General features: G+C 41.3%; 1 protein-coding gene across 1 annotated transcript in view; it reads left to right on the forward strand.

Moving 5' to 3' along the window:
- The window catches only part of LOC144238958 (uncharacterized), a 99,130-nt gene that overhangs the window by 46,546 nt on the left and 29,528 nt on the right, over nucleotides 1–23,056 (forward strand). The window lies entirely within an intron of this gene.

Below are 23,056 nucleotides of genomic sequence, written 5' to 3' on the forward strand. Positions count from 1 at the left end.
AAGGGCCTTGGCCTTTCTGGAAGGGTCTGTGGTTTGCAGCCTGGGAGCATGCTCTGTTGAGAAAGCTCTCGTGTCATCTCTCCTAATTTGTGCACTTAATTGACAGCTTGTTAACAGTTCATTAGGAATACTGAAAACCATGTGGCAAAAACAAATCTATCTAGGGGAGAGGATGTGGTCCCTTCTTCTGAACCACTGTTTATTAAAGTTCTCCAGAAACAAGATACCGTGGTGGAAACAACCCACTGCGTCTTTTCAGAGCAAGTACTTTCTGTCTGTCCCTGCTAAACTCTTCAGTTCCTGGGACACCAGGCTGTCCCAAAGCTGGGGCTTTGTTCTAGCGGACTGGGACCCCGTGGGCCTGTGATGGGTACATATATAAAGGTTTGTGGGGCAGCAAAGGGAGGAACTGATTCATCTGTGAAGACACTTAAAGGCTCTAGGGATTACACAGCACCTGTGATCTTCCCACCTCCTACTCACCACTCCTCTCGGTCTCTGGAAACCTTAGTTATAAGCCAAAATTCTTTCTTATAATCCTCCCTGATCCTGCTAGGGAAAATTAGTTTCCCCTTCATCTTTGTGCCGATAACGCTTTACATTCCCTTCTGTTATATATCACATTATGTTATCACGGTGTGTGTGCTCCTCTTGCCCTGAGCACCCATGAGCTTATGTTATGTCCATCTCTGGATCCCCACGTCGAGCCGTCTAAGGTAGAATTGTTAGAATGATTGGTTTTAGGTCACCTTAAGCATTCTGCTCTTGACCACTCCCCGACCACCATCACCCTGCCTCACCTCAGTCTCAACCATATGGAAGAACTATATTAGAATAGTGGACCAGCCTTCGGGCCAAGCCTGTGTTTTAAAATAGGTTGCCTTCTACCAAATAAATTCAATCCGATTTTACTGCATCAAATATTTACCAAGTGCCTACCGTGTTCCAGGACTTGGGTACACAGTGGTGAACAGAACAGACACAGTTCCTGCCCATATGGATGTCACTGATTATTAATTACAGTAATTGCTATAGATTATAAACTTAGGAGGAGCATTCCATCTTTCAGGTGAAAGTGATATTTTTAAAGCCCTCCGGAGCAGAAATATACTAAAGGATATTTTAGTGCCAAGAATTATTCTTTTTCAAAGTGTATCCCTTGCTTCTTACTTCTGGAGTCCCTCCCCCCTTATATGCATGCTGCCTTCTTGTCACGAAAAGGATCTAGCGCAGCAAGCTATGGACTTGAGAAAAAATTACTTGAAGAGCCAGCCACAGAAATACGACATCACAGCCTCCTTAAATCGTTTTACTAGTAGTTGAAAGATATGCTAACTTCGTGCCTAACCAGACTTACTTGTGTAATCTTAGGGTACTAGCTGATAACACTTGAACTTTGTTCATAAAATCTTTCTGTAGTTTTTAACTCTTATGAGACATTTATGTCTTAATACCTCTGGATTATATTCAGGATTTCAATAGAGCACTCTGGGAAAAACCCACCCAACATGGGGGCTTGTTTTCTTAAAAGCTTTGTGCTGCAGAGATTTTTCTCCGTCCAAAGAAGTCAAGTAGTTACCAGAGTTCTCTGGAAGGACTGAAATTTAGTGAGCCATTGTTGAAGCTACCAGGGAATTCAGCAGTTCTCCGGTTGAGTCCCCACCCAACAAGCAAAATAAAGTAACAACCTTGAAAACATCACGTTGACTGCGGCGGACATTTGTTGGAGAGCCTCTCCAACATCTACTTTCAGCTTCTCACATGTAAGAACCTTGGTTTTCCTTCCAGACTGCACCCCTCTCTCTTCTCAGGAGGAATTAGCCCCTCCTCTAGCTCCTGGGATGGGCTCTGATTGGCCTAAGTGCAGTTGAGGAAGCCAGGGATCGTTTGCATTTATTGGCTCAGACATGGACATGGGACCTGGTTCTGGCCAGTGGCAGAGAGTGAATCTTAGGATTTGGGGGAAACCAGTGAAGAGGCTGTTTTTCTTCTGCTGGTTGTGAGGTGGGTGGCTGTTGAAGTCCCTTTGAGGCCTGAGAGGATTTTCTGGACCTGCTGGTGACCACTATGTGAAGCCTTAAGATTTTGTCACTGTGGAGGAATGCAGACTGGAGAGACGTGAAATCAGGTCCCAGGTGAAATTGATGCCACCTCACCTGAAGCTTACCCTCTTTGGGCCTCCTACTTCGGTGGACTGACAAAGCACTCGTGCCCTTTGCCTGTTTTTGGCTTGAGTTAGTTTGAATTGTCACTTTTAGTGACACTTGAATTGTCACTGTTAGTTTTCCTGTCACTCGAAACAGAAGAGTTCCTAACCACTGACTTTGCTAATATCCAAAGTGTCGTATACATTAGAATCAATTGGTCAGAAATCAATAATGGAATGAAATTTAGCCAAAGACAGCAATTGTGAAAGCTTCTGGGTAGGATAGGTCAGCTGTGGAAGTATCAATAGGCTCTTTTTACCCCTTATAAAATGTAGCTCTAGCAGGAATTCCTGGGAGGGTGATAACTGTCAGGTGTTGGGCAGTCTGGGGAGCTGAGCATGCTGGGCACTGGGCATGTACCACTCTTTTGGGTCTGTTCCATTGGGTCTGTTCCATTGCCTGTCCATAGAACAGTTAGTGTTAAAGGGTATCATAAGGGTGTCATGAGGAAATTCACCCTGGAAGGTCCTGGGCCACCATCCCTGGGGTAAGGGAGGAGACAGGTACTGAGTCTGAACATCACTTTATGTTATAGAGAGAGTGGGAACGCCCTTCAGCTCCTCTAGACTATAAGCCTCAGGAGCTGCACTGTCCTCAAATGCCATTGAGGAATGTGGCTAGTTGAGATGTGCTGTAAATGTAAAATATACGTATAAAGATATAGTATGAAAAAAACCCTGAAGTATCTCTCTCATAATTGTTGGTGTTAATTATATGTTGAAACTATAACGTTTTGATATATTGGGTTAAATAAAATAAACTATTAACACTAATTTTGTTTCTTTTTACTTTTATTTTTTAAGTTTATTTATTTATTTTGAGAGAGAGAGAGAGAGAGAGAGCGTGCACGAGTTGGGGAGGGGCAGAGAGAAGGAGAAAGAATCCCAAGCAGGCTCCATGCTGTCAGCACAGAGACCAGTGTGGGGTTCAAACTCACAAACCGTGAGGTCATGACTTGAGTCGAAACCAAGAGTCTGACACTTAACTGACTGAGCCACCTGCATGCCCCTCTTGTTACTTTTTTTTTAATGTGGCTGCTAATGTGGAAAATTTAGCTTTACCTATGTGGCTCACACTATGTTTCTATTGGACAGTACTTTTCTCGAGTCAGAGACATTTCATTTGCTTTGTATGCCAGAGAAACTTCTCCGTGTTGTTTTTAAGTGAATGAATCATGACTAAAACCTGCTATTGAGAGCAGCCATCTGCAAACTCTCACAGCCTGTGCTTCCACTTTGTTAGTGGCTTTTCTGTAGATCTTGTACCACCTGATGTGGTGACATCCTGAGTAAGGTCACACCCCTGAGAGTAGAAGGCAGTGTCTCTTTGCCTTTTATGACAGGTGACCATACTAGAGTGGAAGTCCAGGAAAGACGAGGCCTCAGACAGGAAAGAAAGGAACCTTGAAAACTAGAGAAGGGAGCCCATCTCTTTGGATTTAGACAAATCCAAACACTTCTTGAGTGGGAATATGGAATGTGACTTCTGCCACACAAAGGCAGGCTGGAAGCAGGTGGGAAATGGGTTTTAAGGGACCCAGTGGGCAATGAGGGAAAGCTAAACCTCTTAATCCAGATTATCTGGCTGTGTGTTACTCTGTGTTACTGTGGTTGAGCAAAGACTAATCTACATGCTGCCTTGTGGCCTCCATTGAGTTGGGTCTGCTCTCTGGGTTGGATTGAGCAATGGTGGTTACAGAAGTGGAACTGAGTGAGATGTCCACAGAAGAAGGAGAAGACTGAGGCCAGCTGCCCCTCTTTGTGTGAAGATGCTTGCTCCATGAACAACCTCAGAATATTGGGTCTGATGCTTATGGGAGTTAAATGTCAAGCACATTTGCACATAGCAAATGCATTTATGCATTATGTATACATAGACATAGACACATACAGATACACATTGATGACCATGTTGTCCTTAATATTCTTGATCTTTTGTTCTTGTTAGAGAAATACTGCCCCACTGGGAAGAAATAAGGAGACCCTGCATGTAAATACACTTACCTTGCCCAGATTTGAAATAAGGATGATGAAGGACCAAATTGAGAATTCTGTGACTTCGTATAGACTGCTGATCAAGGCTGCAATTGTAGTTGAGCACAAGTGGGTGCTTCACTCCCTGGGTTATCTGAATCAGTCTACTTTAAAGTTCGGTGTAGACAAATGAGTGACCCAAGTCATGACATGTTCCTGGGAGCTACAAAACTAAGAAGTTCTTTATATGCTACCACCAAAAGAGAAATCGGATTTGAATCCTTTTTCTGGCTTCTCCACAGCCCCAAAAGAGCTCAAGTGGCTGATGACACAGGAATGATCCTTTAGGGAGAAATGATTTGAACAGAGTTACTGACATTTATCACAGTCTTAGAATTTTTCCCACGATTTTCCACGGTTCAGGGCTGGGGAGTGATAGGTTTTAGTTGTTTGGGGGTTCTAGGGAAATGAGGACCAGCTATTATTGTAAAAGTAGTTTTTAAGATTAGACATCTTCTGCAAATTATTCATGAAGTAAACCATTTTGTTGTAGCTTATTAGGAAAATCCATATGAAAGTGGTACCAAATGGCACCAGAAGCTGCAGAAATTCTGGGTGAGAGGCTGATGTTTACTTTTCAGGGAGGTCTGTTGAAACTTGCAGCTTTCAGGTTCACTAGTACATTCACGGAATCAAAATCTTTAAGGTTGACACTAAGAAAGATTGACAGTTTAATAAGGAATTGGCATTGATCCTCCAGATCAAATCGAGTGCTGCTGTCATTTTTTATCGATGCCAAAAGACCTAAAGTCAACCCTGTGCCCCAAATCCATTTTAAAGTTCCATTCTTCTCTTGCCAAAGACTGTCCATTTTCCTTGATTTGGTGTTTCAGCCTCTGTCCATTTCTCATTCAGTCTGCAGTCTCCGGCTTTATAACAGGGTGGGCAGTCCTCTATCTCTGCTGAGTCCCACTGAGAAATCTCAATGACATTACTTTGTGGCATAAATGACCTTATTTCCTGATCTTCAACTTAACAGCCTCAGAATCTTAACTTACTTCTAAACAGATAATGTCTTGACTCCATCCTGATGACATCTTCTCTTCCCCTTGGAGTGTGGGCTCTGGTGATAAGCCTAATGCCTCTGGGCATGATCTCCCTACGTCCTGGTCTTGGTTGTGGTAGAGTGTCTGTTTTTTTCTGAAATCTCAAGCATCAAGCATGCTTTCCACAATGCAGGACTTGGTAACCTAGATCACTTTGAGTGGCAGCCCAAGAATTTTCAGCACTCTTACTTACTTGTTTTTCAAGGAAATTTTGGATTATCTTCTATGACTCTTCTCAATTTCTGCCTGCCACACTGCTAGTAACACATGACCAGAATTGGTAAAGGTTTGCTCCATAGAGAGGCTTCACTTTTCACTCTTCCTTGTCCTTGATGATGCTCTCACCTTCCCTAAACCCTCACCTCCTTTGTTGTGAAAATGTCAAACTGTGTATATTATTTTTGGATAACTACAGATTGGGGACAATTCTGCACATTTCTTAGCTATTCTTCATGTATACCATGAGAATGGTTGTGTGTGTATTCAAATACTTAGTTACCTAGTGTTAATGGAATTTATTGGACTCCACACTTGTTCATTTACTGGTTACATGATTTGATTTGAACCAGTTACTTTGCCTCTCAGAGTCTCAGTTTACACAACTATAAAATGAGGATAGTGGCATTTACCTCACAGAATTATTCAGAGGCTAACATTAGCTATGTACTATCAAAATACCTGGGAAAAGGAAAGTGATCAATAAAATTAGATCTCCCCCATATTCTTAATGCTATATACATAAGAAGCTCTAAGGTGAAATGCAGTTACATAATTAGTTAAACAGACTTGGGCAGTGTTTAGAGACATAATTACTTTGTGAAATCTGCAAACTTTTGAATAAAATAAAAAAGAGATTAGATATTTTAAATACTTTTACCAGCCTTGTGAAACATTTTGGATCGAGCTGTGCTTACATAAATTAAAATTTTAAATCAAAGTAAAATTAGAAATGGAATTTTTAGGAAATTTTCAAATGTTTAGGCAAAAAGCCAAATGACACACGATTTTGCAAGTCTGAAAATTTTAAAAGACCTATGCTTGCTCAAAATTGGCCAAAACCATGGCTTTGGAATGCTAAAGTTCACTCCAGAGGTATCTGTAAATTTTCATTGCATATGAAAAGCAAGGACTAGTTGACAAGCTTCTGTTCACAAAAGAAAAATCTCAAGAAACCATCTTTTACTACAGTGTTGGCCACCATGATACAAGAGAACCGCCCACAGACCCTGTCATTCATGGTATCAGCCTCTCTGCACTTGTCTGTATGTGACATGAGAACATCAGGCAAGCACGTGCTGGTTGTGAAGGAATGAGGAAGGAAGGGGCTGGCATTTTGCTATCTGTGACTTAACGGAGATGCTTAAAGAAGGTTCATCCATTCTACCGATAGGCAGTTCTAATGGAGCTCAAAATATATACATTTGGGAAGACCTATTTACAAGAGAATGCAAATCTACAAAATACAAAACTAAATCCAGGGCCTTGAAAGGGCCCCTAGGGGGTGAAGAGGCCTGAAGCTTAGACTTCAGTAACCTTGGGTAAAAAGCGGTCCCAAACAAAATATCGTATGTTTGCACGTATAGGAGGATTAGGAGGAACTTAGCTGAGGACCATGGGGGAGAAGAAGGGGGGAAATGGTGGGGGAAAGGGAGAGAGGCAAACCATGAGAGACTCTTGAATGCTGAGAAACAAACTGAGGACTGATGGATGAGGGGGGGAGGGGGGAGATGGGCATGGAGGAGGAGGGCATTTGTGGGGATGAGCACTGGGTGTTATATGGAAACCAATTTGACAATAAACTATTTGTGTAAAAAAAAAAAAAAAAAAGCGGTCCCAACCAGTTCAGTATGAAACGTGGAAGGAGCTGAAATCTTAGAGACTGATGGGGAAGTTCAGCTTCAGGCTGGTAATGGTTGTCCCTCATCTCTAGAGGCTGAGGTATTGTCAGAAAACTGGGAATTGCAAAAGATGAATCTGAGAATGAACACCAAGATGTTTTCTAATTATAATTTGTGTTTCATTACACTGTGCAAAATGTCAATGCTAAAATCACTTTTAAGCTAATAAAAATGCCAAGAACTGCTACATAATTTGGTTTCTATATGTAATTTATCAAACTTCTGTGGATGCGTTATAGTGCCATATGTGATCTTCTAAAATAACTTGCGAACTACGTGTAACAAAAATGGAGTCTTTCACCAGAGATCATGATTTGGGGACCCACTGTGATTTCTAAGCTATTGGAAATATTTTTGTAGAGGGTGAAGTATGATCTTATGTTCCTGTGAGTTCATTTAGTAGCATAAATTATCAGAAGGATGATTTTTAAAATTTCTTTTCAAACTCAGGATTGGGAATTTATTATTTGACTGTTTTAACCTTCATTCTTAAATAGGTATGCCAACTGTCATCAAAGTGTTTGAACTATTTTAATTATTTAAATGATGGGGCACCTGGGTAGCTCAGGCGGTTAAGCATCTGACTTTGGCTCAGGTCATGATCTTGCAATTTGTGGGTTTGAGCCCCATGTCGGCTCTGTGCTGTCAGCTCAGAGCCTGGAGTCAGCTTCGGGTTCTGTGTTTCCTTCTCCCTCTGCTCCTCCCCCACTCATGCTCTCTGTCTCTCAAAAATAAATAAACGTTAAAAAATTTTAAATGCTAAAAAATAAAAAAAAATTTAAATGCTGTATTTCCCTTTTCAGACATCCCTTGAATATAACCATATGGAATCTAGAGTCTGAAGATTCAGGTTTATTTTGGACACCCTCTTAGGATTTTAGGAATAACATTCATTTTAATCTTTTAAATATTTTCTTGGTAGAAAACTTTGCTAAATGCCCTGGGAGTTAATTTCACCCTTGGGGCCTCTCAAGGCCCTATTTTCAGAGAACTGCAAAGTCAGGGTTATCCCCTTTTCTCTCTTCCTCTTGGCATCTCTTCCTTTGGCTCTTTATTGCCTGGATTCTATGGAATAGCAGTTGGTTCCAAGCCCCTCCCCCCTCCCCTGCCTGTTTTGCTTGCAGGCAGCCTGCTTACAACCATTGTGATGTACAATTAGTACTGAAGCCCATGCAGATAATAAGAGAATCATCATAAAAACACTAAACAGAGCAAATAACATTTCAGCCTGGATTTAGTCCCAAATACCTGGCGCTCTGACGCAGGGAGGTACAGAAACCCGGAAGCCAAATAAGATCACACTCCAGTTAGCTGTGGAGGGATGGGATTGTATATAAATACACACACACACACACACACACACACACACACACCACAATGGTCAAACTCAGACATTAATCAGGACTACATGCAGACTAAATATTGTAAAGTCAAAGCTAAACAGGACCTGGAAAAACAGGTAAGCCTATAGGCTTAATGTGGCTTTAGAATAGTCATTATGGCCTAAGGGTGACAAGAGACACATTCAGATTAGATGGAGAGAGTGAAGCCTTTGTAGGGGTGGGACTCTGGGGTCTTGGGCAGACTTTAAACCAGGGACCTGAACTGCCACCTTGCCCTTGGCCTGGCCAATCTAGATCTCTGTACATCAGTTTCCTCTTAAAAATGTAAATAAAATACTGGCTTGTTTTGCCGAAACAGCTTCCACCAAGCCTCCTGAGATGATTTTTCCTGCTGAATCAGAATCCACCAAGGAGGGGTTTCCTGGGGATGAGACGTAGTTGCTTCTTTTCTAAGTAAGTTCATTTAAATCACAGTAATAGTTAATAGTCAAGTGCTTACTCTGCAAGTGGGACTGAGGTTTGGAAAGATGTAGTCACTTTCCCAAGTTCATACAGCTGCGAAGAGCCTGGGTTTGAACCTATTCAATCTGATTTTTTTTTTAAACGTTTATTTATTTTTGAGAAACTGAGAGAGACAGAGCGTGAGTGGGGGAGGAGCCGGGGTGGGGGGTAGAGACAGAGGGAGACACAGACTCTGAAGCAGGCTCAGGCTCCGAGCTGTCAGCACACACCCCAACACGGGGCTCAAACCCACCAACCATGAAATCATGACCTGAGCCAAGTTGGACACCCAACTGACTGAGCCACTCAGGTGCCCCAGAACCTACTCAATCTGATTCCGATTTAAGGGTTCTCCTGGAGCTTCCCAACCAGGTCTCCTCCTTCCCTCTGGATTTCTTGAGGCTGTCATCACAGGAGGGGCATTTGGTTGAGCCCTGGAGCCCCACTGGAGAGGTCGTTCAGCCTCTCCCTCCCCTTTCCAGTCCTGTGGTTGAAACAGGTGCTAAGCCCAGGCTTGGAGATCAGGTGGTTAGAAAGAGCAGGGGCAGTTCTCTGTGTTTGAAGGAGAAGACCAAGTTTGTCCAGGTAAGTCCAAGCACCTTGTTTCCCCAGAGACCCCGGGGTATTTAAGGAAAAGTGTGCACGGCAGTGCTAGGGACTGATACATAAGAAATGGATCTTCATCTTTCTTTCTCTTTCCTGGTACACTTTACAAGGCAGTGTGCAGAGCTGAAAGCTGATGACTTATTAATTACATTTTCCAGATGGAACGGCAGCCTAAGGGGTGATTTTCAACCTAAAATAGACATTGAATATGCAGAGATGCTCAGGATCTAGTAACCGACCTTAATATTTTCATCTTCGCAACTAAGCCTGAAAAGACTGCCAAGTTGGAGGCAACCATTCCTTTTCTGAGAGGCTGGTTTTATACTGCAGAGAAAATAGTTCTTTATGAATACTCTTCAGCCTCAAAACCTCAGTTTGTACCCAATTCAATCAAAGTCTGAACTGTATTAACAACTTACGATTGCATTTGTTTTACAAGGTCTTTCCAGTTTAATATTTAACAGAGCTCAAAGAGACTGAGATCAGAATTGTCTTTTACTTAGGTAGAGAAGTTGTTTACAAGTCTGCATGATTGGTACCTTAGGTATGTCCAGGGCCGTTTTTGCCTAGCTTTTTTACACTCTAAGTCAGATCTGACTTCAGCACACCATGTATTCACACCCAACGTAAATGAAGCTATTTTGCAAAGCTTAAGCATGTTTGTGTGTTTTGCATCCTTTCTAATCTCCTGATAAAGCTTCTGAACCTCAGAAAACAAATCACTGGTCTCCAGAGGTTACTGGAAGTTATTATTTTTGTTTCCTCAACATGAAGAAACCTAATCCTCCACCACATCACAATTGTGTGTTTTTCTCCTCGTGGCATTTGGGTATTAGTCTTCAGCACGATATGTACTTATTACCTCTTTTGTCTGATTTTTGTGGTGTGCATTTTAAAAGCAGAAGGGATTTGCTGTTGATTAGAAAGGAAAATAGAGGGAGAAAAGTTATTATTACATTAAACGATCCTTTGCTTGCATAAAGAAGACTCTCTGGGGCTTCATTGGGAAAAAAACAAACAGGAGGTAAATGTCCTAGATGTTTACAGGTTAAACATTCCATAAGTGGCTCAGAATCAGCCCTTCCTGGCAGTCTCGAGGTGGCTAATTGCTGAAGCATCCAAACCATTTGAGCGACTTCATTTTCCCCAGGGATCGACACTCACAACAGGATAATGCTTACCCTGATAGAAGTGTCACAGTGGGAACTCAGCATAATTTGCTGATATGATATCAAAAATAGCATTAAGGTAATTACATTTTGCACTTGTAATATTTCACAGGCAATAATACAGGAGAAAATTGCACTTTTTTTTTTTTTGGTAACCTGGTCATTTAAAACTTTAGCTGCAATGAAGCTGACATATTTGATGGGTTGTTGTTTCTTAAATGTGTGCTCAATTTATAAATGCATAAATGCAGTCATTACTCTAACCATTTGACCAGGGTTAAAAGAACCGAAAGTAGTAAATGAGAACTGTTTCAACGGGTAGATAAGAGGTATCTTTTTAATTGTAGTAGCAGAGAAATGGGAAGAGAACTCCTTTGCCAAGGACAGTTTGGTATAATAGAAACACTGCTTTAAGAGGCCAAAGACATGTCATCTAGGCTCTATTCCCCTACGCTTGCTGTGTGACCTTGTGCAAGTTATTGAACCTCTCTGAACTACTGCTTCATTTTTTTAATGTTTATTTATTTTTTGAGAGAGAAAGAGCATGCACAAAAGAGGGTGTAGTGGAGGGGCAGAGAGAGAGGGAGACAGAGAATCTGAAACAGGCTCCAGGCTCTGAGCTGTCAGCACAGAACCCAATGCAGGGCTCGAACTCACAAACCTTGAGATCATGACCTGGGCCAAAGTCTGAGGCTTAACCGGCAGAGCCACCCAGGTACCTCTGAGCTCCTGCTTCAAACAATAGTGCTAGATAGGCAGATCTTTTGCAGACCGTATCAACTGTAATATCTATGATTCCACAAAGGATAAAAAATTATTTCAATTTAGTTATTGAGTTTTTAAATAGCAAAACATTTTCAGGAGTTCTATTTCACCACAAAGGTAAATTTTCTTCTTGCCAAGGGAGCATCACAGTCCTCTGAATATTGGGGCTCACACTGTGTTTTCTTTAGACTCTTGAAATTTTGGCAGTGGCTTCGGGTGAAAAATGTTACTGATTTAACTTCCCCGAAGAAACCTTCATCCTTCTGTTGTTCCAGGTGCACTTGGTGAGGAGTTTCAAATGCTGCCACTTTCCTAAACCACTCATGTCACTACTTTCTCATCCAGGCATTTATTTGGCAAATCTTAGGGGCTCGTGGCTGGCTCAGTTGGAAGAGCATGTGATTCCTGATCTTGGGGTTGTGAGTTCAAGTCCCATGTTGGGTGTAGAGATTACTTAAAAATAAATAGACAAACTTATATTTTCATTATTTGGCAAATCTTTATTGAGCAACTATTATGTGGTGACATCATGCTAGGCTGTAAGCATGCAGTAGTGAACGAGATACAGGCCCTGCCCTCCTACAGCTCAGTCACAACAGTATATATATACTGTTGTATATATATAACAACAGGATATTTTTAATTGCAAGAGATAGAAGTCCACTCATTAAAGTTAATTAAGGGGCTTCCTCAGAAGGACCCTAGGGCATCTCCTACAATCCTGGGGCAGGAAGTAGAGCTGGTTGTTGTAAAAGCTGGAACAAAGCAGTTGATGCTTTCAGGGCCCAGGCAAAGGCTCCCTCTTTCCTTCTCCCTGGAGCTACATAGCTCTCATCACTGCTGCTCATTTCCTTCATTCTTACCTTTGCAGAGCACGTGTGTCTGTCCACATTCATCCACCTGCACAGAAGACCCACTGCTAGCCCTCATGACAACTTTGTGCAAATTATGAGGAAGTGCCCCTTTCCGGGCACATAGCGTGGCAGCTGGGTTCGATGCTCAGTTGCCCCTCAGTTGGATGCTCTCGTACATTTGGCCCTGAGTACACGTGGCCTTATCTTTGTGAACCCAACGTGATGTCTTCAGCTCCCAATTCCTCATGACCTTCTAACTAGGTTTCCCACAGGGCAATGACCATATCTTCATGACCCAAACTCAGTTTCCTCAGAGAGAGAAGTTAGCTGGGCCAAGTGCCCCATGAAGACAATCACATATGTCCAGAGTGAGTGAGAAGCAGACCCATGATAAATAGGGTTCTGGAGGGAGACACTATATCTCTAAGAAACACACTGCTGCTAGGGCTGGACGTTCCCTGGAGGGGAGACACTGTAGGGGATGTGTGACATCTGAGTCAGAAGCTATGTGAGATGTGACATGTACCTGAGCCTTGGTCTTGCCCCTAAATCACTCAGACCCAGTGGATTGGAAGAGCAAGATGTTGGATGACAATGACAGCTGTGCTCCATCTAGTGTCAGAAAACCTTAGGGTCTGCAGAGAAGGTCACTAGATAATGATAAAGGTGTCAATCTTTTGCACACTTTCCTCCTACAATCTCTTTTGAGATGGAGACCCCTGCCATGGGCATTTCATAGTGTCCCCTTTCCATACAGCACCTGTCATGGGATTGCCAAGACACAGGAATCAGGAACATATGTCACGGGAAGGAATCTGTATTTCTTGAAATGCAGTTCTCAAAAATCTCCACCCTGAACCCCTTGCATTTTTTAAATGTAGGAGAAGCTCCTGCAAAAGGTGCAGGCATTCATCAGGGGTATCTTTTTTGCCCCAAGTTTATTTATTTATTTATTTATTTATTTATTGAGAGAGAGAGAGAGAGAGAAAGCAAGAGTGGGGAAAGAGCAGAGAGGGACAGAGAGAGAATCCCAAGCAGGCTCTTCACTGTCAGCATGGAGCCTGATGAGGGGCTCAAAGCATGAACCGTGAAATCATTACCTGAGCTGAAGTCTAATGCTTAATGACTGAGCCACCCAGGAGCCCCAGGGGTATTTTTTATACCTGCCAGCTATAAGCTTTGTAGATGGAGATCTGTTGAAAGGCCTATTTTAGGGGCTAAAAAGTAACTGAGAATTCTATTTGGGAGGTATTATCTCATTGTACCATGAGTTCTGTCAGAACATATCACATGACATCTAATATTTTTATCCATAAACAAACAAACAAACAAATAAACCCCCCACCCCAATGGTTGATTGAGGTATACTTGTCCCATTAAGAAGTTCACCTGGGTCAAGGTAGCTCAGTGGGTTCATGCTTTGGCCCAATATCTCTACTCCAAACCCATACTAATGAGAAATAAAATATTAAAGTGGAAAACCAAAAAGGTGTAAAAGGCCAGGCTCAGAAATAAGATAATTCTGTGGACAAGAAATGCAACATGAATGGGATCGAGTCTTGGGCTTGGTAACTCTGGGTCTGGAAGTGAACAAGGATCGTTAGGAGGTCCACCTCTGGGGGTGAAAAAGATTAATAGTGTTCACTGGGCCACATTCACTGCTGCTGAAAGCTGGGAGCCAGGATGTGGCTCCTTTGTGAAAGGGGCTAAAAGCTCTGACCACTGCCTGAGGCTATGCCGGCATTTCTCACTCTCAGTGCTATTAACATTGTGGACCAGATAATTCTCTGTGTAGGGTTGTTCTCTACACAGTAGGATGTTTAGCAACATCCCTGGCCTTGACCCACTGGATGCTACATATAGCAAACACCCACCTTGTGTTGTGACAACCGCAAATACTTCAGACATTGCCAAATATCCTCTGAGGAAAATCAGCCCTGGTTGAAACCACTGGACTATAAAGTGATGGATGTTGGAGAACACAGAGCCTCCCAAGTAAGAACTTAACCAAGTTGTCCCCTGCCTCATGACTGAATCTATATTTTCCCAATAATACATGAGACAGGAACCCTAAAATATCACTAAAAGATGGTTTGGGGACACCTGGGTGGCTCAGTTGGTTAAGTGTACAACTTCAGCTCAGGTCATGATCTCACGGTTTGTGAGTTCGAGACTTGAATCGGGCTCTCTGCTGTAAGCTCAGAGTCTCTTCGGATCTTTTGTCTCCTCTCTCTCTTCACCTCCCCCACTCATGCTCTTTCTCTCTCTCTCAAAAAATAAGAATAAATAAATAAAAATAAAAGATCTGTTTGGGGTGGCCTTTGAGGAGGTAATAGCAAAGCTGTCTGATAAGGGGAGCAATGAAAGGCAAACAAACAATCAATAACAAGTAAGAAATATTGGAAATAAAATATTATAGTCACTGAATCAAAAAAGTAATAGGATACACTCTAGATCATACACAGTTGAAGACAGAATTAATGAATTGGAAGATAGTACTGTGGAGGTAATTCAAAATGTGACAACTGCAGGAAGGACATTTTAATAAAACAAATCAGTAAGATTTTTTAAAAAGTTGACAGACATGGAGGATAGACCAAGGAATACAACATAGGAAGTGGCACAGAAATAGTATCTGAAAAGAAACTGAAGACGTGACTGTCTTAGGTTCAAAGTGCGTGCCCGATTCCAAGAAGTAAATATAAAGAAAAACTCACATCTAGACACATCATAGTAAAACTGCAATACATAAACTATAATTTCTTATAAGCAATAGAAAAGGGCAGCAGACATTGAAATAATATGTTTAAATTGTTAAGGGACAATAACCGTTGACCTAGAATTTCTCTACCCCACAAAGCTATTCTTCTAGAGCAGGGTTCGGCAAATTTGTTCTGAAAGGGCCAGATAGTAAATATTTCAGTCTTCAGGGCCATATAGTCATTTTCACATGATCACATCTGTGTCACATTCGGGATGAAGATAGAAATATTGAATAATTTGAGACTTTGTGGTTCAAATATATAATTAAGTGAGTAGGTAAAAAAAAATTAAGGATAACCATTAGAAGGATAACAATACAATCTATTTTATTTTTTTTAATTTTTTCTTAAATAGTTTATTGTCAAATTGGTTTCCATATAACACCCAGTGCTCATCCCAAAAAGTGCCCTCCTCCATGCCCATCAACCCCCTTCCCCTCTCCTCCACCCCCATCAGCCCTCAGTTTGTTCACAGCATTCAAGAGTCTCTTATGGTTTGCCTCCCTCCCTCTCCCCAACTATTTTTCCCCTACTTCTCCCCCATGGTCCTCTGTTAAGCTCCTCATAATCCACCTATATGTGCAAACATATGATATTTGTCCTTCTCTGCCTGACTTATTTCACTCAGCATAACACCCTCAAGTTTCATCCATGTTGCTACAAATGGCCAGACTTCATTCTTTCTCATTGCCACGTAGTATTCCATTGTATAGATAAACAAATCTTGATCCATTCGTCAGTTGATGGATACTTAGGCTGTTTCCATGTTTTGGCTATGGTTGAGAGTGCTGCTATGAACATTGGGGTACATGTGCCCCTATGCATCAGCACTCCTGTATCCCTTGGGTAAATTCCTAGCAGTGCTATTGCTGGGTCATAGGGGAGTTCTATTGTTAATTTTTTGAGGAACCTCCACACTGTTTTCCAGAGGGGCTGCACCCAACATTACATTCCCCCCAACAATGTAGGAGGGTTCCTGTTTTTCCACATCCTCGCCAGCATTTGGAGTCTCCTCTTACCAGCATGAGGTGATATCTCAGTGTGGTTTTGATTTGTATTTCCCTGATGATGAGTGACGCTGAGCATCATTTCATGTGTCTGTTGGCCATCTGGCCAACATGAACATGTCTGTTCATGTCTTCTGTGCACTTCTTCACTGGATTATTTGTTTTTCGGGTGTGGAGTTTGGTGAGTTCCTTATAGATTTTGGAAACTAGCCCTTTATCTGATATGTCATTTGCAACTATCTTTTCCCATTCCATCAGTTGCTGATTAGTTTTATTGATTGTTTCCTTTGTCGTGCAGAGCTTTTAATCTTGATGAGGTTCCAGTAGTTCATTTTTGCTCTTGATTCCCTTGCCTTTGGGGGTGTGTCAAGTAAGAAGTTGCTGTGGTTGAGGTCAAGGAGGTTGTTTCCTGCTTTCTCCTCTAGGGTTTTTATGGTTTCCTGTCTCACATTCAGGTCCTTTATCCATTTTGAGTTTATTTTTGTGCATGGTGTGAGAAAATGATCTAGTTTCATTCTTCTGCATGTTGCTGTCCAGTTCTCCCAGCACCATCTGTTAAAGAGGCTGTCTTTTTTCCATTGGATATTCTTTCCTGCTTTGTCAAAGATCAGTTGGCTGTATACTTTTGGGTCCACTCCTGATTTCAGGAGGAAAGCTCTCAGTTTTTCCCCATTGAGGATGATGTTAGCTGAGGGCTTCTCATAAATGGCTTTTATGAGGTTTAAGTAAGTTCCTTCTATCCCGACTTTCTCAAGGGTCTTTATTAAGAAGGGATGCTGTATTTTGTCAAGTGCTTTTTCTGCATCTATCAACAGGATCATATTTTTTTTTCTTTTCTTTTGTTAATGTGATGTATAACATTGATTGATTTGTAAATATTGAACCAGCCCTGTAACCCAGGAATGAATTCCACTTGATCATGGTAGATAATTCTTTTTATGTGCTGTTGCATTTGATTTGCAAGCATATTGTTGAGGATTTTTGCGTCCGTATTCATCAAGGATATTGGGCTGTAGTTCTCTTTTTTTTTGCTGGGTCTCTGTCTGGCTTGGGAATCAAAGTGATGCTGGCTTCATAGAATGAGTCTGGAAGTGTTCCTTTTATTTCTATTTTTCAGAATAGCTTGAGAAGAATGGGTATTAACTCTGATTTAAATGTCTCGTAGAATTCCCTAGGGAAGCCATCTGGCTCAGGGCTCTTATTTGTTGGGAGATTTTTGATAATCGAGTCAATGTCTTCACTCGTTATGGGTCTGTTCAGATTTTTTATCTCTTCCCATGTGAATTTTGGTAGTGAGTGTGTGTTTAGGATATAATTTTTGTTGCCAACAGTTTGTTGGCATATAATTTTTCATAGTATTCCCTGATAATTGCTTGTATTTCTGAGGGATTGGTTGTAATAAGTCCATTTTCATTCATGATTTAGTCTATTTGGGTGCTCTCTCTTTTATTTTTGAGAAGCCTGGCTAGAGGTTTGTCACTTTTGTTTATGTTTTCAAAAAACCAACTCTTGGTTTCATTGATCTGTTCAACTGATTTTTGGATTCTGTATTGTTTATTTCTGCCATGATTTTTATTATTTCTCTTCTCCTACTGGGTTTGGGGTGCTCCTGTTGCCCTCCTTCTAGTTCCTTTAGGTGCATTGTTAGATTTTGTACTGGTACTTTTTCTAATTTCTTGAAGTAGGACTGAAGAGCAATGTACTTTCCTATTAGGACTACCTTTGCCACATCCCATAGAGTTTGAATTGTTGTATTGTCATTTTCATTTGTTTCCATATATTTTTAAATTTCTTCTCTAATTGTCTGATTGGCCCATTTGTTCTTTAAAATTTTTTAATGTTTTTTATTTATTTCTGAGAGAGAGACATTTTATTTTATTTTTTGAGAGACAGAGCATGAGCAGGGGAGGGGCAGAGAGAGAGGGAAACACAGAATCTGACGCAGGCTCCAGGCTCTGAGCTGTCAGCACAGAGTCTGATGCAGGGCTCGAACCCACAACAGTGAGATCATGACCTGAGCCAACCAACTGTACTACCCAGGTGCCCCGTTACTGCCTTTACTTTAAAGTCCAGTTTGTCTGCTATAACTATAGCTACTCCAGCTTTCTTTTGACTTCCAGTAGCATGATGTATATTTCTCCATACACTTACTTTCAATCTGAAGGTGTCCTCAGATCTAAAATGAGTTTCTTGTAGACAGCAAATAGATGGATTTTGGTTTTTATTTTATCCATTCTGCTACCCTATGTCTTTTGATTGGAGTATTTAGTCCATTTACATTCAGTGTTATTATTGTAATATATGGGTTTAGAGTCACTGTGTCGTTTGTGGGATTCATACTTGTGGTGGTGTCTCTGGTACCTTGCATTCCTTGCAACATTTCCCTCAGAGAGTCCCCCTCAGGATTTCTTATAGGGCTGGTTTAGTGGTGATGAATTCTTTCAATTTTTGTTTATTTGGGAAGACTTTTATCTCTCCTTCTATTCTGAATGACAAGCTTGCTGGATAGAGGATTCTTGGCTGCATATTTTTTCTGTTCATCACATGGAAGATTTCCTGCCATTCCTTTCTGGCCTGCCAAGTTTTAGTAGATAGGTGTGTCACCACTCTGATAGGTTTCCCTTTGTATGTTAGGGCCCTTTTCTCCCTAGCTGTTTTCAAAATTCTCTCTTTGTCCTTATATTTTGCCAGTTTCACTATGATATGTCATGCAGAAGATTGATTCAAGTTATGTCTGAGGGGAGTTCTCTGTGCCTCTTGGATTTCAATGTCTGTTTCCTTCCCCAGATTGGAGAAGTTCTCAGCTATAATTTGTTCAAGTATTCCTTCAGCACCTTTCCCTCTTTCTTCCTCTTCTGGAATTCCTATGATATGGATATTGTTCCTTTTGATTGTATCACTCAGCTCTCGAACTCTCCTTTCGTGTTCCTGGATCAGTTTATCTCTCTTTTTCTTGGATTCCTCTTTTTCTATAATTGTGTCTTCTAAATCCCCTTTTCTCCTCTCTGCCTCTTCAATCTGTGCATTGGATGCCTCCATTTTATTATGCACCTTATTTATAGCATGTTTAATTCATCATAATTATTTTTTAAGCTCCATAGTCTTTGTAACAACAGTTTCTCTGATGTATTCCATGCCTTTTTCAAGCTCAGCATTAATTGTATGACTACTCTTCTAAATTCTTGTTCAGTTATGTTGCTTATATCTGTTTTCAGCATTTTTTTTTTAGCTGCTATTTCTTCCTGGAATTTATTTAGAGGAGAGTTCTTCTGTTCCATCATTTTGGCTAGCTTTCTGTCTCTTGTTAGTTTTAAAAGCTAGTTATGCACTCTGCACNGTTCCTGGATCAGTTTATCTCTCTTTTTCTTGGATTCCTCTTTTTCTATAATTGTGTCTTCTAAATCCCCTTTTCTCCTCTCTGCCTCTTCAATCTGTGCATTGGATGCCTCCATTTTATTATGCACCTTATTTATAGCATGTTTAATTCATCATAATTATTTTTTAAGCTCCATAGTCTTTGTAACAACAGTTTCTCTGATGTATTCCATGCCTTTTTCAAGCTCAGCATTAATTGTATGACTACTCTTCTAAATTCTTGTTCAGTTATGTTGCTTATATCTGTTTTCAGCATTTTTTTTTTAGCTGCTATTTCTTCCTGGAATTTATTTAGAGGAGAGTTCTTCTGTTCCATCATTTTGGCTAGCTTTCTGTCTCTTGTTAGTTTTAAAAGCTAGTTATGCACTCTGCACCTGTGAATACTGCTGTATTAAAAAAGGCTCTTTGACTGTCCAAGGACTGTCCGTTCAGGAAGTGTTCTTTGAATGGTGTCTCTTTGTCTCTCTTGTTAAGAGTTTGGTTATTTTATTTCCCTACTCATAGTGGTATTTGGGACTCTCCACCATGTGTACTTTGGCTTGCTTCTTGAGGTAGCCCGGGAAAAGAAAACAGACAGACAAACACACAGATAATAAAGGCACACAAACGCACAGACAAATCCAACAAACAAGCAAACCAAAAGGGAGAAAGAAAAATATTAAAAAAAGATGGAAAAAAAGGAGGAAAAACAAATAATAAAAATTAAAAAAAGAAAAGAAAAGAAAAAAGAGAAAAAAACCCAAAAGAAAAAGGACAATCTAAAAGCATAGAATTAGAATTCCCAGCTAAAAATAAAGTGCCGGGTTTATGCAATGCTGATGGAAGAGCATATACAAAGAGAGAAACGACAGGGCAGGGAGGAAGAGAAATTGGACAATGACCAGGCAGAGAGACTAAAAGGCTTAATTCAGAGAGAGAAAGAGGAAAATATGGTAAGAGGTGAGGAGAAGGAAACGAAGATAATGTTACTCAGAGAAACTATATAGTCTGATTACTCCAGAGATAGAGAGATAGAAAGGTAGCAGTGGAGGTGTAGAATATGCATCTAGAGAATGAATTAAATGTGACTGTTTAAACAAACCAATGGCCAGAGTGCCCAGTCCTGCAGAAGGGAGGGGTACGAATGAGACAAGGGAAAATATATCTGAATAGAAAGAACTGATCTAGAATTAATCATGGCAGTGCATCCTTGTTGGTCTTGCCCCAGGTTCTGGTAAAAAAAAAAAAAAAGGCAGCTCCCTAGCGGGAGATGGGCATGGTTTGGTGTAGGCAGGTCTTAGCCTCCCCTGCTTCCTGAGGGCTGCTCCCTGAGGTCCCGCCCTGGTGGTTGTGGGGAGAAAAATGGCGGTGCCCCAGTCCCTCCTAGAACCAAGTGTTGCAACTCACTCTTTTGGGTCCCATCTCCCTGTGCCATGGGCGTAGCCAAGGTGGGCTTTATTCTATGTCCCAAGCCACGCCTCATTTCCAGATCTTAGTCCGCATACTTTATTGATATAGCTCAAAATATAAGCCCTCAGGCCGAGTCCTTCTGAGCAGTTTCAAGCCTGCCGCTTCCCCACTGGGGATGGAGCCGAGCAGGGAGAGCGGCGGAACAGCTTAAGAAGCACCGCTTCCCCTCGGATCGAGCTGGAGAGCAGAGGAGCAGCTTCTCCTGGCGTCGCCTGGGACCAGAGCGTCCAGCTCAAAGTTAGCACCACAGCTGGGAACCGGATCACTCTGTGTCCCGAGCATAGGTTTTTCTCTTCTCCAGGGACAGGGACAGTTCCTTGAGCAGTTTCAGCCACTCTTTCTTTTCCCCTCAACTCACCATGGCTTCCCACAAGGGGGGGATCCCTCCTCTCCCTCTGTGTCTCTGGGTCTGGCCTGTTTTTCTTCCCCAGTTCGCACTCACGCACCTATAAGCTTGTTTTCTCAGCGGAGTCTGTCTCCTTTTCCTCCCAAACTCCTGAGGTTATGTAAGGGTTCCTATGGCTTCAGGCCTTCTCCGTTTGAGAGATGGGGGCAAGTGAAATGTAGCAGCTCCCTACTTCTCCGTCTTCTTGCCCCAGAATCTGCTGCTTTTAAACCAACTGAATAAATAAGAGGAATTATTAAAAAGTTTGTCAATCGAAAACATGCCAGAGAAAGAAAGGAGATAAGAAGTCAGGAAAATGGATCAGCTAATGGAAGAAACAAATTATGAAGGCAGAAACAATTCCATAATCACAAGAAATGGAACTAACCCATTAAATGACAGAGTACTAGATTGGATCAAGACTAAGTAAAAATAAGACACCACAAGGTCCAGCTAGATTTGGGCCCCTAATTGCATTCTAATTGCGTTAGAAGGCAAACACTTTCAGATTATTCCTCTTCTCTAGCTAATGTCCAGTTTCTGCAGATTTAATATCTTGTGGTGAGATAAATTCCAGGAGTCCTTTTCCTGAACTGATAGCTCAAAAGTGATAGAATTGAAAAAAAAGTGAGAGAATTAGATTAGAAGACTCCTAAGGTCTTTTCAACTCAAAAGTTTCAAAATGTAATGTTCTCCCAATGTGGCATCTTTGTGGGCAGAGCTTTATGCTGGCATTCTGGAGAATCGAGGGAACACTGGATACTACTGTCCACTTTGATGGAGGCTGGACTTGTCACTTGGCCATGTAACATTTCAATTGTAGTCTCAGTTTTCACATTGCCACTGACCTATGATAAGGAGCCTTTTGCAGATGGACAGATGCTTGTTACTACCATACGCTTATAGGCAGTGTGGAAATTGACCTGTGAGAGGCAGGAGAGGGCTTTTTACTCCTAATATGTTATGAAAGTTTGATCAGAGTGGGAATTTTCTGTCATGGGTGATTAGTATCAGCTCAGATTAATATTCACTTTCCTTAATTCAGTATGAAAAGTGCCAACATAAGGACACTTTGCTGTGAGATGCAGAGAGAATGCAGAATGATGCCGCTCACAAGGTCTAGTGTCTCTTTTCTAAAAATGAGAGCCTCCTCCCACCCCATTGATTTGTTTTTAGAAAAGCTTAACCTCTTTTCTTTAATATTAGATTTTTTCAGCTTTATTGATATAGAAATGGCAAATAACATCATGTAATTTGAAGTTTACAGTGCAATGATTTGATATTTGTACATATTGCTAAACGATAATCACAATAAGGTTATTTAACACCTCTATCACTTCACAGTTATAATTTTTGACATGAGAACTTTAAGATCTACACTGTTAGTGGGGTGCCTGAGTAGCTCAGTTAGCTGAGTGTCCGACTCTAGATTTCGATTCAGGTTATGACCTCACAGTTAGTGAGTTTAAGCCCTGTGTCAGGCTCTGAACTGACAGCACTGAGCCTGCTTGGGATTCTCTCTCTCCCTCTCCCTGCCCCTCCCCCACACTCTCTCTTAAAATAAATAAACGTTTAAATCAAAGACCTACACTATTAGCAGCTTTCTAATATATAATATTGTAAACTATAGTCACTGTTATGTACATTATATCTCTA

Source organism: Crocuta crocuta, unplaced genomic scaffold (genome assembly GCF_008692635.1).
Source record: "Crocuta crocuta isolate KB4526 unplaced genomic scaffold, BGI_CrCroc_1.0 scaffold382, whole genome shotgun sequence".
In the NCBI taxonomy this organism is placed as follows: Eukaryota; Metazoa; Chordata; class Mammalia; order Carnivora; family Hyaenidae; genus Crocuta; species Crocuta crocuta.